General features: G+C 48.6%; 1 long non-coding RNA gene across 1 annotated transcript in view; it reads right to left on the bottom strand.

Annotated features, from left to right (window-relative positions):
* Positions 1–9,433: 9,433 nt before the first annotated feature.
* Positions 9,434–17,657, bottom strand: part of LOC137448513 (uncharacterized) — a 39,592-nt gene continuing 31,368 nt past the window's right edge. The window contains exon 4 of the long non-coding RNA XR_010989115.1: positions 9,434–9,635. This is a non-coding gene — a long non-coding RNA (uncharacterized lncRNA). The remainder of the gene's footprint in view (positions 9,636–17,657) is intronic.

Below are 17,657 nucleotides of genomic sequence, written 5' to 3'. Positions count from 1 at the left end.
ACCCTGGCAAAATAACACATGTGGCAAAGGAAGGTATTGCTGAAACTCCTAGCCCCCATCAAAACCTTCCTATAGTATCCACATCACTGAGGGAAAAAATGCAGTTTTCAAAGCACCTCCTCTCCTTGTCCATCTTTCTTTTAACACAGCCACACTGCCATTCATCAAACATTGTTCCCTGAAGCTGCTTTTTGATCTTGACAAATCCACCTGCTCCTTGCAAATGTGTTTCTGCAACTCTTTGCTCTGTTCCACTAGATATGATTATTCCTATCACCAATTAATTGCTACTTTTTTCCCCCCCAAAAAAAATAACTCACCAGCTGAAACTAGAAAATGGAACTTTGTTCTGTTTTCTCCTACAGGAACTTATACTCCTCAGACAGTTCCTTAAAATCAGGTTTTCTTTAAGAATCATAGAATTGTTAGGGTTGGAAGGGACCTCAAGGATTATCCAGTTCCAAGCCCCCTGCCATGGGCAGGGACACCTCACACTACAGCAGGTTGCTCACAGCCACAGCCAGCCTGGCCTGAAAAACCTCCAGGCAGGAGGCTTCCACCACCTCCCTGGGCAACCTGTGCCAGTGTCTCACAACCCTCATGGGGAAGAACTTCTTCCTAACATCCAATCTGAATCTACCTATTTCTACTTTTGATCCATTTCCCCTAGTCCTGTCCCTGCCTGACACCCTAAAAAGTCCCTCCCCAGCTTTCCTGGAGCCCCCTGCGGATACTGAAAGGCCACAATTAGGTCTCCTGGGAGCCTTTTCCTCTCCAGACTGAACAGCCCCAACTCCCTCAGTCTGTCTCCGTAGCAGAGGAGCTTCAGCCCTTTAATCATCCTCTGGACATGCCCCAGCACCTCAAGACCCTTCCTGTAACAGAGGTTCCAGAACTGGATGCAGTGCTCCAGGTGGGGTCTCAGCAGAACAGAGTAGAGGGGGAGAATCACCTCCCTCGCCCTGCTGGCTGTGCTTCTCTTGATGAAGCCCAAGATGTGATTTGCTTTCTGGGCTGCAAGTGCACACTGCTGGCTCCTGTTGAGCTTCTCATCCACCAGCACTCCCAAAGCCTTTTCTTCAGGGCTGCTCTGAAGGCAGTGCCTGTCCAGCCTATATCAGCGCTTGGGATTGCCCCAACCCAGATGCTAGTGTTAGTGTTTAGTCACCTGCTTGCTTTCCAGAGAGACCACCCAGAAGAAAATAGTTAGGTTCCATAGTTTCTTATTCTCTGAGGAGCAGAACACTGAGTTCAAGCCCCATACTTACCCAGCAGAACACTGAGTTCAAGCCCCATACTTACCCAGCACCCAAGGAGTTAACATGCTGAGCAGCTACCTCATGCTCTGCAGCTATGTATGTCCCGATTAGCAGTGGTTGGAACAAAAGACTACAGCCCAAGGAGGGTGGAGCGTTCTCAGAAAGAGCAGTCTGGCAAGAAGCTGTCAAGGGAATCCATCCAGAACCCCCAAGAAGAATGAGACAGACTGACTGGGAACAGCTAAGGAAAATCATTCCATGCTCTCCAAAGGGAGAACAGACCATCCTCCTGAAGCTGTGAGATCCCTGAAAATCCCCAGAAACATAGGACATGGGAGGGACTTAAAGACCAACAGTCTGCACCATTCATAATCTCTTGGGAGATAACAGCAAAACCCCTCAAAAGGAGAGTGGAAGTCTTCCCTTTATCTCCCTGTCAAATGTGCTAATGATGGCAACAGTGCCTCTAGAGCAGGCTTCGCCCCAGTGCAACCCAGACAGCTGCTGGCTACTTGTTTTGGGCATCACTCCCAGAGATGAAATCTCTGCAAGATTTCAGATAGCAAAGCAAAATGCTCCAACCATCATCATAATCATAAGCACAAGCATAACCATAATCATAACCACAGAATGGTTTGGGTTCGAAGGGACCTTAAAGATCATCTAGTTCCAAACCCCCTGCCAGGTGCAGGATGAACGCTAGTGGCCAGTCACAGAATCCCATCATCCCAGCATGACAGGGGTTGGAAGGGACCTCTGGAGCTAATCTAGTCTAATCCCCTGCTAAAGCAGGGTCACCCACAGCAGGCTTCCCAGGATCACAATATCCAAGAGGGTTTTCAGAGTCTCCAGGGAAAGAAACTCCACAAGTTCTCTGAGCAGCCTGCTCCAGTGCTCCAGCTCCACTCAACCCCTATCTGACCAGAAGGTGCAGGATGCTGCTAGAGAAAGCTGTCCAAAAGTTAAGACTCCATCTCCAGCCCTTTAGTTCTCTGATTACTCCTACTGTTAGTGCTAGTGATTAGAAATGATTACTGAGAGATGTTATGACTGAACTGGTTGATTGACTGACTCCCAGTTCCACCTGGGAATTTTCTGAATCTTACCCAATTCCAGCTTGGGAAGCAGACTGCAGTAGACATCCCAGAGAAAGATACAGGACACTAGAGATCAGTTCTGTATCCTTGTATTTGGACTTTACTTTGACTCCATCAGTTTCTTTCTTCTGTGCCACCTCAGAGGACAAGGGCTTGCTCCCAGGTGGACCTGTGTCACAGGATCATAGAATCACAGAATCACAGAATGTTAGGGGCTGGAAGGGACCTCAAAATGTCATCCAGTCCAACCCCCTGCCAGAGCAGGATCACCAATGCCAGATCACACAGGAAGACATCCAGACAGGTCTTGAGTGTCTCCAGAGAGGGAGACTCCACAACCACCCTGGGCAGCTTGTTCCAGTGTTCTGTCACCCTCACAGTGAAAAAATTCTTCCTCATGTCCACATGGATCTTCTATGCCTCATCTTCCACCCAGTGACCCTTGTGCTGTCATTGGGCATCACCCAGCAGATCCTGGCTCCAGCCTCTGGGCACTCACCCTGCACATCTTTATAAACATGAATGAGGTCACCCCACAGGCTCCTCCTCTCCAAGCTACAGAGCCCTCAGCTCCCTCAGGCTCTCCTCCTAAGGAAGATGGTGATAACAATACAAAAATGGCTCCCCTGCAAATTGTTTTATTCAAACTCTTGCCATGGTTGGAAAGGAGCAGGTGTCCTTAAGGAGCCAGCTGGATCCAGGGGAAGTACTGGTGTTTGCAGCACCCGTGCAAGGCAGCTCACTCCCCTCAGGCATGCATTCCATTCCATACCAGTATAGAGATGAGGAAAGAGGTGTTGCCCAGGGCTTAGTACTGGGACCAGTTCTCTTGAATATCTTTATCAATGATCTGTGTGAGGGCATTGAGTGCACCCCCAGTAAGACTGCACATGACATTAAACAGGTAGGGAGTGTTGATCTGCTGGAGGGTAAGAAGGCTCTATAGAGGGACCTGGGCAGACTGGATCCATGGGCTGAGGCCAGTTGAATGAGGCTTAGTAAGGACAAGTGCTGGGTCCTGCCCTTGGGTCACAACACCACCATGAATATTCCAGGCTTGGGGCAAAGTGAATGGAAAACACCCAGCAGAGAAAGCCCTGGAGGTATGGATCAATAGCTAGTTGAACATGAGCCAGCATGTGCCCAGGTGGCCAAGGCCACCAGCATCCTGGCCTGGATCAGGAATAGTGTGACCAGCAGAACCAGAGGAGTGATTTTCCCCCTGTACCCAGCACTGGTGAGGCCATACCTCAAATACTGGGCTCAGTTTTGGGACTCTCACTACAAGAAAGACCTTGGGGTGCTGAAGTAGGTCTAGAGAAGGGCAACAAAGCTGATGAAGGGTCTGGAGAACAGGGCTGGTGAGGAGCAGCTGAGGGATCTGGGACTGTTTAATGTGGAGAAAAGGAGGCTGAGGGGAGACCTTCTGACTCTCTACAACTCCTTGGAAGGATATTGCAGCAAGGTGAAGGTGGCTCTCTTCTCTCTGGTAAGAAGTGCTAAGACAAAAGGAAATGCCTTCAAGCTGCACCAGGGGAACTTTAGGTCAGAGATTAGAAGAAACTTCTTCACTGAAAGGGTTCTCAAACCCTGGAACATGATTCCTAGGGAGGTGGTGGAATCCCCATCCCTGGAGGTGTTTCAAAGAGGCAGAGATGTGGTGCTGAGGGATATGGTTTAGCACCAGACTTGGTAGAGTTAGGGGGTGTTTGGACTCAATGATCCCAAAGGTCTTTTCCAACCAAAGCAATTGTGTGATTCCATGAAAGCAAGCAATAACATTGCCCAGGAAGTCATGCTATTTGGAAAGGAGATGGACTCTGATACCAAAGACTCTTTGCAAAGGAGCTATTTCCACATACTAAACAAAACAACAACAACAACAACAAAGTAGAAGTGCTTAAAATATTTATGTGCAGGATTAATTTATAGCCTGTAAAGCTCTCACTGCAGTCTTGTATTAGAATAAGCCATCTGCTTATTTATCCATCTCAGTAAATGAAAAAATACACAGTAGCAAACCTGCACAAACCTCTCCTGACAGAAAATACATGTTACTCTCCTACCACTGAAACAAGGAGCCACCTTCTTTGAGAAGTAATTAATCCCTGGGAATTAGTAAAGAAGCCACCAGAAAGAGTTGTTCAAAAATAAGGCTTCTTAGGGTGTGGAACAAGCCAGCAACAGGAAGTCCTGCCATTCTGTTTGAAGGGCTTTGTAACATGCTGTTGGCTTTACAGAAGGGAAACCAAGGCCTCCCAAGGTTGCATGATTCATCCAAGGTCCTTTCACCACTCAGTGGCATAAAGAGGAATGCAAACAAGGTTTCCTCATCCCTAGTCCACCACCAGCTTCCTTCAGCCTTTCCTCTGTCACAAGTAGGTCTGGAACAGCAGTTGATTGAACCAATCTGTTCATTTGCAGGCCCTCATGTCATGGGTGCATCAGAACCCATGTGAGGGCCTGGTCGATGTAACAACACTGAAGACACTGCCACAGATTGCTCTTCCTTATCCAATTAAAGAATAGAATAGAATAGAATAGAATAGAATAGAATAGAATAGAATAGAATAGAATAGAATAGAGTAGAGTAGAATAGAATAGGAGTAGAATAGAATAGAATAGAATAGAATAGAATAGAATAGAATAGAATAGAATAGAATAGAATAGAATAGAATAGAATAGAATAGTCCAGACCAGGTTGGAAGAGACCTTCAAGATCATCGTGTCCAACCTATCATCCAACACCACCTAATCAACTAAACCATGCAACCAAGCACCCCATCAAGCCTCCTCCTGAACACCTCCAATGATGGTGACTCCACCACCTCCCCAGGCAGCCCATTCCAATGGGCAATCACTCTCTCTGTGTAGAACTTCTTCCTATCCTCCAGCCTAAACCTCCCCTGGTGCAGCTTGAGACTGTGTCCTCTTGTTCTGTAAAGAAGATAAGATACCCCAGGAACCCACTTCTGCATGAAGAAATGCTAATGTGATTCCATACTGGGCTGGTGTTGAGCTGACCTTGTGTAGGAAACACGGGGGGAAGGCTTGGAACAACTTGCCCTTCATCGAGTAACTTCAGTGCTGCTGCTTCTCCCTCCATAACAGAAGCCTCACTGCAATCACTCATTAATTTGGCACAAGAACATCTCAGAGCTCCCACTCTTGAGGGTGTAGCTCTGCATACCCACGGTGCTGTGCCAAGCCCTGACAGATTCCCACTCCTATTCCCTTTACAAGTACCTCCATCTTCTGAAACAGTAACCAGGCCCAGCACAAGCCAAAGCACATGCCAGCTGCCTGGACCTGGCAGCACAGACACCCTCAGCAAAAGTGCAGCCACCCTCCAGATAAGGATGACCAAGGTGAGGAATCACTTCCACCAGCAGCCCAGAATTACCTTTTTCAGCCAAGCGCATCAGGGAAACCTCATTCACAGAATCACTGAATGCTCTGTATTGGAATCACAGAATCACAGAATTAGAAGAGGCATTTAAAGGTCACCTAGTCCAGCCTCCCTGCAGTCAGCAGGGACATTTTAACTAGATCAGGTTGCTCAGAGCCCCATCCAACCTGACTTTGAATGTTACCAAGGATGAGACTTCTACCTCCACTCTGGGCAACCTGTAGCAGTGTTTCACCACCCTTACTGTAAAAAATGTCTTATACCAAAACTAAATCTACCTCCTTTCAGTTTAAAAATCCTTTTCCTGTACCCATCTTTCTTACAGGCCCCACTGAAGTACTGAAAGGCGACAATAAGAGGTTGTTGCAGCAAAAGAGGTCTCCAGGCTGAACAGCCCCAATCCTTTCAGCCTATCTTCAAAGGAGAGCTGTTCTGACCCTCTGATCACTTTTGTAGCTTCCTCTGGACCCACCCCAGCAGCTCCATGTCTATCCTATGCTGAGGACTCCCAAGTGGGGTCACAGTACTCCAGGTGGGGTCTCAGCAGAGTGGAACACAGGGGCACAACCCCCTCCCTCAACCTGCTTGCCACTTTGATGCAGCCCAGGATAGGGATTCAAACAGCTCCCTTGTGAGCCTATTCCAGTGGTTGAGAACCCTTTTGACCAATAAGTTTCTCCTAATATTCAACCTGATCCTGGAGCACTGTGTCCAGCTCTGGAGCCTCTGTTACAGGCTCCCAGGAGACCTTCTTGTGGCCTTCCAATATCTGAAGGGGGCTCCAAGAAAGCTGGGGAAGGACTTCTGAGGGTGTCAGGGAGGGACAGAACTAGAGGGAATGGATCAAAACTAGAAATGGGTAGATTCAGATTGGATGTTAGGAAGAAATTCTTCCCCATGAGGGTGGTGGGACACTGGCAGAGGTTGCCCAGGGAGGTGGTGGAAGCCTCCTGCCTGGAGGTTTTTGAGGCCAGGCTGGCTGTGGCTGTGAGCAACCTGCTGTAGTATGAGGTGCGGATGACACCAAACTTGGTTCTGTAAGTCCAGACAGACGACCCCCAGAGCTCTTCCCTTGCCCGCTGATGAAGCCACTGCGAGAAGGGGAGGCTGCCATGAGGGACACCGCCGGGACCTGGGGGGGACAGCCCCCTTCGGCCGGCAGCAGCGCGCCGTGAGGGACCGGCCGCCAGCGCTGCCCCGCCGGCCGCGCCGCACCACACCACAAGGTGTCGCCGTCCCCTCAGGCAGGGCCGGCGCTGGCCGGCGACCCCAGCGCAGCTGACCCCTCTTAACCGCTTCCCGGTCCCACCGGCAAGGGGGGGAAGGCGGAGAGGTAGCGGGTAATGAATGCCTCCCTGCAGCTGCCCGGCACCTACGGGTCTGCAATCCGCCAGCGGCGGCACGAAAATGTACCCCCGGGCCAGCGGCCGCCATGTCGCGGAGCCGCTCGAAGGACCAGGGACGAGGGGCAGGCGGCTCTCGCCGCCCGCTGACTGCGCTCTCGCTGCTCTGACGCCGCCTTCGGGGAGTCCCCCGCGCACCTCCGAGACCGCGGTGCCGCTCGATGGAGAAGAAAAAGAAGGTGGAGGGGGGGGGGAACAAAACAAACAAAGAAAAAGAAGAAAAAAAGAAAAAACAACCCACACGTTTCAGCGCTTGGTTTGGGGAGCAAAACTACTTAACTACTTCCCTCGGCGCAGGCTGCCTCCGCGGGCAGCGGGGCGGCCTCCCGCAGAGCGGCACAGGGCTGGCAGCGGATGGGCTGCGCTCCTGGCACCCAGCGCCGCGGAGGTGCCGGCTCGGAGAGGCTGTGCAGGAGCTTCACTCCTCTGCTTTACAAAGTCTTCCGTTCCATGGCCAGTTCACTCGCCTCTGCTCCTCTGACTCCTCTTTCCTTCAGCCCAACTTGTTTTCCACTGTGTTTTCTGAGCAGTGAAACCCCCCCTCAGTCATAGGATCACAGAATCGTTTCCGTTGGAAAAGACCTTTAAGATCATTGGGGCCAACCATTGTCTAACTCTGCCAATGCTGGAGCTAAACCGTGTCCCTCAGCACCACATCTCTGCCTCTTTTAAACCCCTCCAGGGAAGTGAATTCAATCACCTCTCTGGGGAGCATTTTGCAGTCTTTGAGAAACCTTCCGGTCAAGAAGTTTCTTCTAATGTCCAATGTAAACCTACTCTCCTGCAGCTTGAGCCCATTCCTTCTCATCCTATCTCTTGTTGGGAGGGAGAAGGGACCAACACACACCTGGCTCCAGGGTCCTTTCAGACCTCAAAGGTCTTCTTTTCTCCTGACTAAACACCCGCAGTTCCCCCAGCTGTTCCTCACCAGCTCCTGTTCTTCACCAACTTTGTTGCCCTTCTCTGGACCTGCTCCAGCCCCTCAATGTCCTTCTTGGAGTAAGGGGCCCAAAACCAAACCCAGCACTCAAGGTGTGGCCTCACCAGTGCTATGTGTAGGGGGACATTCGCTCCCCTGGTTCTGCTGGTCAGACTATTCCTGATACAGGACAGGATGCTGGTGGCCTTCTTGGCCACCTGGGCACACTGCTGGCCCGTCTTCAGACAGCTGTCGGTCAAATCCAGCAGTCTGAGAGGATGCTTGCTGTTTCCTGTTGCTAGGTGTTAAGGCAAAACTACCACCTTTACCATATTCCCCATCCTTACCATATCCCTCCAAAAATAACTAAGTGCAACAACCTCATTCTAAAATAAGTCTCCTGCAAGACTCAGCAGCTTCCACCCCTGCTCAGTTGACTTTTGGAAGGCAGTTAACAAGTTAGGACCAAAAGACCTGGCTGAGATGCAAACAGCTGCTTTCCTGGAAGATGTAGCTACCTCCCTCTTACTTGTCAGCTCCTGCCTGCTAGAGGGTTATGACCATCCAAGCTCTGTAGGTGAAATCACCTTATCTAAGTGCTGCCTAATCCACTGCAGGCACAATCAGGTAGTCTCAAATAGTATGAAATGGTGGGCTGAGCTCAGCTGGTATCCTTGAAATCCCTTGTGGATGCTAGATGGACAACTCCATCAAAGTGACAGGGGAGGTTTAGATTAGACCTATTTGTGTAGGTCCAACAAGGTGGAGAAGAGAATGAGTGTCCTTACTGGCTTTCTAGTAGCTACCCCAGCTGAATGACCCTTTTCAACCATACAGCACTAACCTTCCACTAAGACCTTCTGGTGCACCTGGAGGAGGCCTCCTACTCCTGCTGTACTAGATCCAACCCAGGCCACATGTGTTAGTACTCTGGCTCTGAGTCCAAGAAGCTCACAGACATTTGACCATCAGTGTGGGGCAGATGGGAATAAAAATGTCACCCAGAGCAGGCCCTGACCATGTAACCATGGCGTGTAAGTAAATGACGTAGGAGGGTTCGGAACAAAAATCCACACCCAGAAAATATTTGCCCTCTGTGACACAAGGAGTCCTGCTGATGTCAATGAAACAGGAGTGGCAAGCCCTGATCCTCACTAAGGAGTCAGATTTCCCCATTTCTTTTAAATATATATATATCTATTCACAGGATTATTCTGCACATCTGGTAAACAAATTAATTCTTAACGATTGACAAGGTTTTGACCATTTCCTTTCAGAGAGCTGGCTTAGAGCAGCAAGACACAGACTCTAGGGTTTAGATTCACTCTTTTTTTCCCCCTTTCATATGTAGCTTCTTCCACACAAGAACCAAGCAAAGTTTCTGCTTACAAATAATTTTATTCACCAGCAAATCCTAACTGCTGGAGGGAAAGTGTTCCCTATGACTCTGTTTAAATCCAAGTATCTCCCTTTTCCAGACTCTGCTCATTTACTGCAAGACAGGCACAGGAATATGAGCTTTGTAGGATCCAAAGTTTTTTCTGGTACCTGTGGAAAAGAAGATTTAGCAATCTCCAAGTCTGTGCAGGAAGTTAGAATAGTTACAGAGCGATTCAATGCACATCAGGGAGATAATGAAGGCTGTGAGAGCTGAGGCTGTTTAGCTTGGAGAAGAGGAGGCTGGGAGTGGGGATCTTATTAATGCTAAGGGGTGGGTGCCAGGAAGATGGGCCCAGACTCTTCTCAGTGGTCCCCAGTGACAGGACAAGATATAATGGGGCATAAACTTGAATAGAGGAAGTTCCATCTAAACATGAGAAGGAACTTCTTTACCTTGAGGGTGGCAGAGCACTGGAGCAGTCTGTCCAGAGGGGCGGTGGAGCCTCCATTGCTGGAGACTTTCAAGGCCCACCTGGATCTGTTCCTGTGTGACCTTATAGAACCATAGAATGGTCTGAGTTGGAAGAGACCTCCCAAGGACACCTAGTCCAACCCTCTCTGCAGTAAGCAGGGGCATCCTCAACTAGGTTGCCCAGAGCCTTGTTGAGCCTCACCTTGAGTATCTCCAGGAATAGGGTCTCAACCATCTCCCTGGGCAGCCTGTTCCAGTGTTCCACTACCATCATGGTGCAGAACTTGTTCCTAACATCCAATCTAAATCTGTTCTTCTTTAGTTTGAAGCTGTTGCCCTTTGTCCTGTCACTGCAGGCCTTTGGAAGCAGTCTCTAGGTGATCCTGCTCTAGCAGTGAGGTTGGACTTGATGATCTTCAGAGGTCCCTTCCCACCTCTACCGTTCTGTAATTCTGTGATACCTGGTGCAGAGGAGGAACCTTTCTAATTGACTCCTGGATCAGATTTTGCTGGTGACTGCTGGAAATGAAGATTAAAATGAGATTTGAGAGCTTTGGTTTTCAGGAAGTGGTTGTGAAGAGGAAAATATCACACTTCATTAAGAATTTCAGTGGAGCTGCCATGAATTATGTGCTAAATCAGACGTACTTCATCGCTGTCTTTGCTTACTTTAGTTCTATACATCCAAGAGCATTCTAGGGGAGGTTATTTTTTTGTTACCATGGTAAAAATTATTTTAACTGTATATGATCAGCATTGCTCCTCTGTTTGCTCATAATCTCTTCTACTCCTCCACTTTGCCTTTCCACATATATAATCATAGAATCATTGAGCTGTCAGGGTTGGAAGGGACCTCAAGGATCATCCAGTTCCACCCCCGCTGCCATGGGCAGGGACACCTCACACTACAGCAGGTTGCTCACAGCCACAGCCAGCCTGGCCTGAAAAACCACTAAGGATGAGGCATCCACCACCTCCCTGGGCAACCTGTGCCAGGGTCTCACCACCCTCATGGGGAAGAACTTCATCTTGACATCCAATCTGAATCTACCCTCTTGTAGTTTTGCTCCATTCTTCATGATTTTTTCCATCTTCCTTTCACTCACATAGGTAAAAGAGAAACAATCTCTCAAACATCTCCAGTGATAACACCTTTTTATTAACTGGTCTGGATAAAAATCAGCTTGCATGGAATCATAGAACCATGGAATGGCTTACATTGGAAAGGATCTCAAGAGATACCTACTCTGCTATAGGTAGGGACACCTCTCAACTAGACTCAGCTGCTCAAGGCCTCATCCAGCCTCGCCTTGAACACCCCCTAGGGAGGAAGCACCACCTTCATACTGCAGAACTTCTTCCTAAGCTCCAGTCTAAACCTACTCTTCCTCAGCTCATAGAATCACCTGGCTGGAAAAGACTTTAATATCATTGAGTCCAACCATAACTAACATCTTCCTGCACACAACTGTTAGACCATGTTCCTAAGCTCCTCATCCAAATGTGTTTTCATCACCCCCAGGGATGGAGACTCCATCACTTCCCTGGGCAGCCTGTGCCAGTGGCCAATGACCCTTTCAGTGAATAATTTTTTCTTAAACCTCCCCTGGTATAACTTAAGGCCATTTCTTGTCCTATCACTTGTTGCCTGGTCGAAGTGGCTGGCCCTCACCTTACTCCAGCATCCCTTCAGGTCCAGAGCAATGAGGTCTCCTCTCAGCCTCCTCTTCTCCAGGTTGAACAACCCCAGCTCCCTCAGCTCCTCCTCACAGTACTTATGTTCAAGACCCCTCTTTGCATAGCTAAATATTCAAGACAAATCCAAACATTTTAATAACTAGAGGTTAAACTCTCTCTCTTTTTTTTTAAGCCTGGCTTCCTAATAAAATGAGGCTTACAGGCTCCAGCTGTCTGTTTTCTTCTCCTTTCCCACCCTCCTCCCCCATTCCAATGCTTTTAAACCTGTTGTCCAATTCCAGCTAAATCTGGCAAAGAGGCAGGAAAATAATACCTTTGCAACCTTCATGAGAATAGATGCCCAAAGGAATTCCCTTGGTTTAGGGTAGACTGTGTAGTTAAACAGCCACCTTTGGGGTTCATGGGTGAGCCAGCAGCCTGCACGCATCCCACCTGTATGCTGCACCACCTCTACCCTGCACCGCATGCAGCCCAGCCAGCCCATGCATTGCTGGCACAAGCTTTTGCTTCTGGGCTTAGCTGTTGCTGTGCTACAGGAAAGCAGGTGGGACTTAAACAATGGGGAAAACTGGAGGAGGTGGTGGGCTGTGAGCTGGAGCTTCAGCCACTGCCTCGCACAGCCCACCACCTCCTCCAGTTGTAGGGTGCTATATACAGAGGCATGGAATAAAGGCACAAGGGAAGAAGCTTCTGCTGCATCAGCTGCTCCCAGAAGAAGGACTGGCAGTGACTGATGCTATCCACTTGGTAATAGCCAGCTTCAAAAGCACAGTAATTCAGAATAATCCCTGATGTTCTACACAGCAAATGTGAGGACATGTACAGAAAGAATTCCAGCACAAAATACTCATCAGGAATATTCCTTATTTTCCACAGCCATTGCCTCCAGACAACTTACATTGTGCCCTTTGCATCCTGGGTGGGAGCCAGGACTGCTGGAGTGATGAATCAATAACATCCATAAGGAAAATTAAATGGAGGAGGCTCTTATTCATTACTTTTCTCTTTTGTTAATTGTTGCTATATTTCATTCCAGCCCCCCATCCTTCTAAATGGCTGGGACTGTGACTCAGCTTCAGCAGCTCTGCATGCTCAGAAGAGAGAGGAGTCACCCTCCTGGGGTTCATTTCACTATCACTCATCAGGCTTGTCTGTTACACAGGTCCTTTTGCAGGTCTCACCCATCCCCACATCCTGGATCCCTGTCTTGTCCCAGGTGGACCACGATGGACAAGGACAGCTTACAGCATCAGGGGCCCAACAGCTCATCCTGCTAGCAAGACAGATGCATAGGGAAACACTGGCTTTGCTCACCTCATGTCATTGGCCTCTCTTGTTCATAGATTCATAGAATGGTTTAGATTGGACGGGACCATGAAGACCATCTAGTTCCAACCCCCCTGCCATGGGCAGGGACACCTACACTAGACCAGGTTGCTCAAGGCCTCATCCAACCTGACCTTGAACACCTCCAGGGAGGGGGCAGCCACAACCTCCCTGGGCAACCTGTTCCAGTGTCTCACATACCAAACACATAACTCAAATGGCAGAGCAAGAAGCACGAACCACTTTCCACCTCTGATGCAGTAATACCAGCACCTGATAGACAGGCAATGCCAACTAAGAAGGGCAAGAATTTATTTGGCTATGGCACTGAAATCCACTCATGAGTCAGCTCTGAAGCAAGATTGTGCCTTCAAGGTATGGTATAGATGCATCAGAGTTGCCACCTAATAAGTCACCCTCTATGTATGGAAAACTTAATGTTGCTGTTCCTAGGTAGTGATTACACTAGATGGAAGGTTGGAAGGAGAGGCTCACAGAACTGGCAACCAGAAAGAAGGAGTCAAAGTTAAATAGATTTCTTTTTAAGATAACCTCTCCTCAAAATAGAGCAAGGCCCCTTAGGTAGAAACTGAGGGGAAAGCACAGTGAAAGCAAAACAGAACAAAACCAAAAGCAATGAATAACAACAGGAGAATAAGCTGGAAAGTTATGTAAAGCAAGGAGGCAAATCAGACAAGCCCCAGCTCCTGGAGCCAGGAGATTGCCTACGGTCCCCAGTGCCATTAAAGGAATTTATTTTCTCCTTCTTGCTATCTTCTGCAAAGAAGACTTCAAAAACCTAACACAGGTGTGCTCTAAAGAAAAGCCAGGAAGGGCACCCAGATGTGTCTAGCAAAGAGTATCTCAGAATCACAGAATGCCAGGTTGGAAGGGACTAAAGTACAAATGAAGGCTGGGTGCAGAGTGGCTTGAGAGTAGCCCTTGAAGAAAAAGACTTGGGGGTGTTGGTTGCTGAGAAGCTCCCCAGGAGCCAACAGTGTCCTCCTGCAACCCAGAAGGCAGCTGTGTGCTGGGCTACAGCAAGGCAAGAGAGGGGGTTCTGCCCCTTGACTGCTCTGCTGAGACCCCCACCTCCAATCCTGCCTCTAGTTCTGATGTCCTGATCAAAAGAAGGACACAGAGCTGCTGGAGTCCAGAGGAGGCCATAAGGATGATCCAAGGGCTGTAGCAGCTCTGCTATGAGGACAGGTTGAGGGAGCTGAGGTTGTTCAGCCTGGAGAAGAAAAGACTCTGGAGGGACCTAACAGCTGTCTTCCAGTAGCTGAAGGGATCCTACAGGAAGGCTGCAGAGAGAATTTTCATAAGGATGTCCAGAGACAGGCCAAGGGGGAATGGTTTGAGGCTGAGGGAGAGCAGGGTTAGACTGGAGCTGAGGAAGAAGTTCTTCAGCATGAGGGTGGTGAGACTCTGGAACAGATTACCCAGAGAGGTTGTGGATGCCTCCTAACTGGAGGTGTTTAAGGCCACATGGGATGAGGCCTTGAGCAGCCAGGTCTAGTTGAGAGGTGTCCCTGTCCATGGCAGGGAGGTTAGAGTAGATGACCCCTGAGGTCCCTTCCAACCTAAGCCATTCTAGGATTCTACCATCATCTGATCCAACCTTTCTATGTAATAATAGTTGAAATGAGATGGTCCTGTTAAGCTGAGTCTTAAAACTGCCCAGTGTAGGGGAATCCACTACTTCCCTTGGGAGATGATTCCAATGTCTAACTGTTGTCATGATTTTCTTCTGGAGTCCAATCAGAATCTCCCAAGGATTAACTTGTACTCATTGCCCCTTGTCTTCTCCATGGAGCAGGTCTTTAAAAGCAGAGCAACCTGGAAATTCTTTGAGATTTGCCTCACAATTTAAGAACAGTGAGGAAGTGTTCAAAACAAGAGACCACAGTCTCAAGCTGTGCCAGGGGAGGTTTAGGCTGGATGTTAGGAAGAAATTCTTCCCAGAAAGAGAGATTGGCCATGGGAATGTGCAGCCCAGGGAGGTGGTGGAAGTGTTTACATCCCTGGAAGTGTTTACAAAGAGCCTGGATGAGGCACTTGGTGCCATGGTTTAGTTGATTAGATGGTGTTGGGTGATAGGGTTGGATTTGATGTTCTCAAAGGTCTTTCCCAACCTGCTTAATTCTGTATTCTGTAAAATGCTAGTGGACTGCAAGGGCCAGCTGAAAACACTACACAACTGTGCTGCTTCCTGGATGTAATGAAGTGAGTTTAGTTACAAAATGCCTTTATGTGCAAATGTTTAGCTCTCAGGTCAAATCATAGAATCACAGAATGGTTTGGGTTGGAAGGGACCCCCAAAGATCATCTAGTCCAATAACTTCTTTATGTACATGGTTGTCCAGAGAGGCGGTGGAGCCTCCATTTCTGGAGACTTTCAGGGCCCACCTGGATCTGTTCCTGTGTGACCTTATAGAATCACAGAACAGTCTGAGATGGAAGGGACCTCCTATCTAGTCCAACCTTCCCTGCAGTCAGCAGGGATATCCTCAACTAGATCAGGTTGCCCACAGCCCTGTCAAGCCTCACCTTGAATATCTCCAGGAATGGGTCCTCAACTACCTCCCTGGGCAACCTGTTCCACTGCTGCACTAAAATGTGCTATCAGAAAGTAAGCAGAAGGGCAGAGATGGCTGAGTGTTATGAGGCTGGAAACAGAACATGCATTTTGCCAGGAGTCCCACAATGACAAAGGGACACTGTGATGATATTGGTGGGACACTACCAGTACTGGCAGCTGACTGCAAGTCTTCTGCTGCTGGTGATTTACAGTAGGTCAGACTCCACAAGCCATGTTTGGAGGAGCATCGCTTTCCAGAAACACTGGGCCACACACAACTCCTACAGGGCTGGGCGCAGACATCCAGCCAGCAGCTGTGCAGCTTTTCTTCCCAGGCTTGTGTCAACACACAGAGCTGAGCTACAGAACACATTGTCAGGAAGGTCTTCTGGATTTCTCTTTTTTTCTTTCCTTTTCCTTTTCTTCCTTTTCTTCCTTTTCCTTTCCTTTCCCCTTCCCCTTCCCTTCCTTTTCCCCCTCCCCTTCCTCTTTCTTTTCCCCTTCCCCTTCCCTTTCTCCTTCTCCTTCCCCTTCCCTTTCTCCTTCCCCTTCCCTTTCCCCTTCCCCTTCCCTTTCCCTTTCTCCTTCCCCTTCCCCTTCCCTTTCTCCTTCCCCTTCCCCTTCCTCTTCCCTTTCCCCTTCCCCTTCTCCTTCTTTCCTTCGTTTCCTTTTTCTTTTTTCCTTTTCCTCCTTATTTCCTCTTTCCCTTTTTGTCCCCCCTCAGCCTGTTTCCCAGCAAGGCTTAGCGAGGAACAAGGAAATCAAATGACTTGCATGGAGGTCACAGCCTGAGTCATCAGCTCAGCCCCATGATGGTCAAATAATGCTTATTTGTAAAACTATAATTTTGTAGTGCTCTGCTGCATAGCTTTAAAAATGAATGTATGGGGAAAATACACCCACAGATGACAAACGTACTCAGGCTTGCTCCACTCTGGGTGGACCTTCTGTTAGTCACAAGGAAGCATCTGTGCAAAGCTTTTTTGTTGTTGTTGCTGCTGCTGCTGCTTCTTTGCTTCTCTAGACATTTCATCAAATGGTTCCTGAGTCAGAAGAAGTGGTTTTTTTGCTATTAAAGTCTGTGTGGAGGCTGCATTCCAAAGCTGTTGGAGGATTCAAAGATAAATATTCCTGCTTTTGGGGGGAAAAAGAGGAGGGAGGAAAAAAAATAAGGGAAAAGAAAGCAGACATCTTTGATTTAAAAAACAACAGCAACAACAACAACAATCCAAATTTGAATGTAAATGTTTACAAAGACAAGTAAATAAGGAATGCTCCTGCTTGATAGTCTCTTTGGGACTGAAATCCAAGTTTCATTAAAGCACAAGTTCCTCTAAAATTGCTTTCAATGGTGTAGCGTCTGCGCCTACCACGCTATGGATTCACATTGAAACTAATTCCAACAGCAACAAAACAGCAGCCAGCAGCCACATGCAGCCCCTGTGCAATGAACAAAGCTCTTTGGAGCAGCAACCATCTCTCTTCTGGGATTTGGATTCTGTGTGGTAAGGGTGGAATGCAAGCCTGGAATAATCTGTCTCAAGAAAATACTTGGGGGTGAGCATATAGGCTATGGGCTCCTTGGGCTGCCTGCTTTGGAAGCCTCATCTGTCCTCTCCCATACGTGGCTCGCATCAACAACCTGCACCACTCTGGCCAGTGCTGGGCACCCCAGCTGAAGAACTACTGCAGAGAGTCCAGTGCAGGGCCACTAAGATGCTGTGGGGACAACAAGGAAAGATGAGGGAGCTGGGGCTGTTTAGCCTGGAGAGGAGGATGCTGAGGAGGGATCTTAGCAATACTCACAAATATCCAAGGGGTGGGTGTCAGGAAGATGGGGCCAGACTCTGCTCAGTAGTCCCCAATGATGGGACAAGAGGTAATGGACATAAACTTGAATGGAGTAAGTTCCATCTAAACATGAGAAGGAACTTCTTTGCCTTGGGGAATGGCAGAGCACTGGAGCAGGCTTCCCAGAGAGGCAGTGAAGTCGCCATCTCTGGAGACTTGCAAGGCCCACCTGCACATGTTTCTGTATGACCTGCTTTAGGCAATTGTGCTCTGGCAGGGGGTTAGGACTTGATTATCTTCAGAGGTCCCTTGCAACCCCTAC

The sequence above is a fragment of the Melanerpes formicivorus genome, unplaced genomic scaffold (genome assembly GCF_026170545.1).
Source record: "Melanerpes formicivorus ecotype bairdi unplaced genomic scaffold, bMelFor1.0.p_v2 SCAF_25, whole genome shotgun sequence".
NCBI lineage: Eukaryota > Metazoa > Chordata > Aves > Piciformes > Picidae > Melanerpes > Melanerpes formicivorus.
This window is presented reverse-complemented; position numbering and strand designations above follow the sequence as displayed.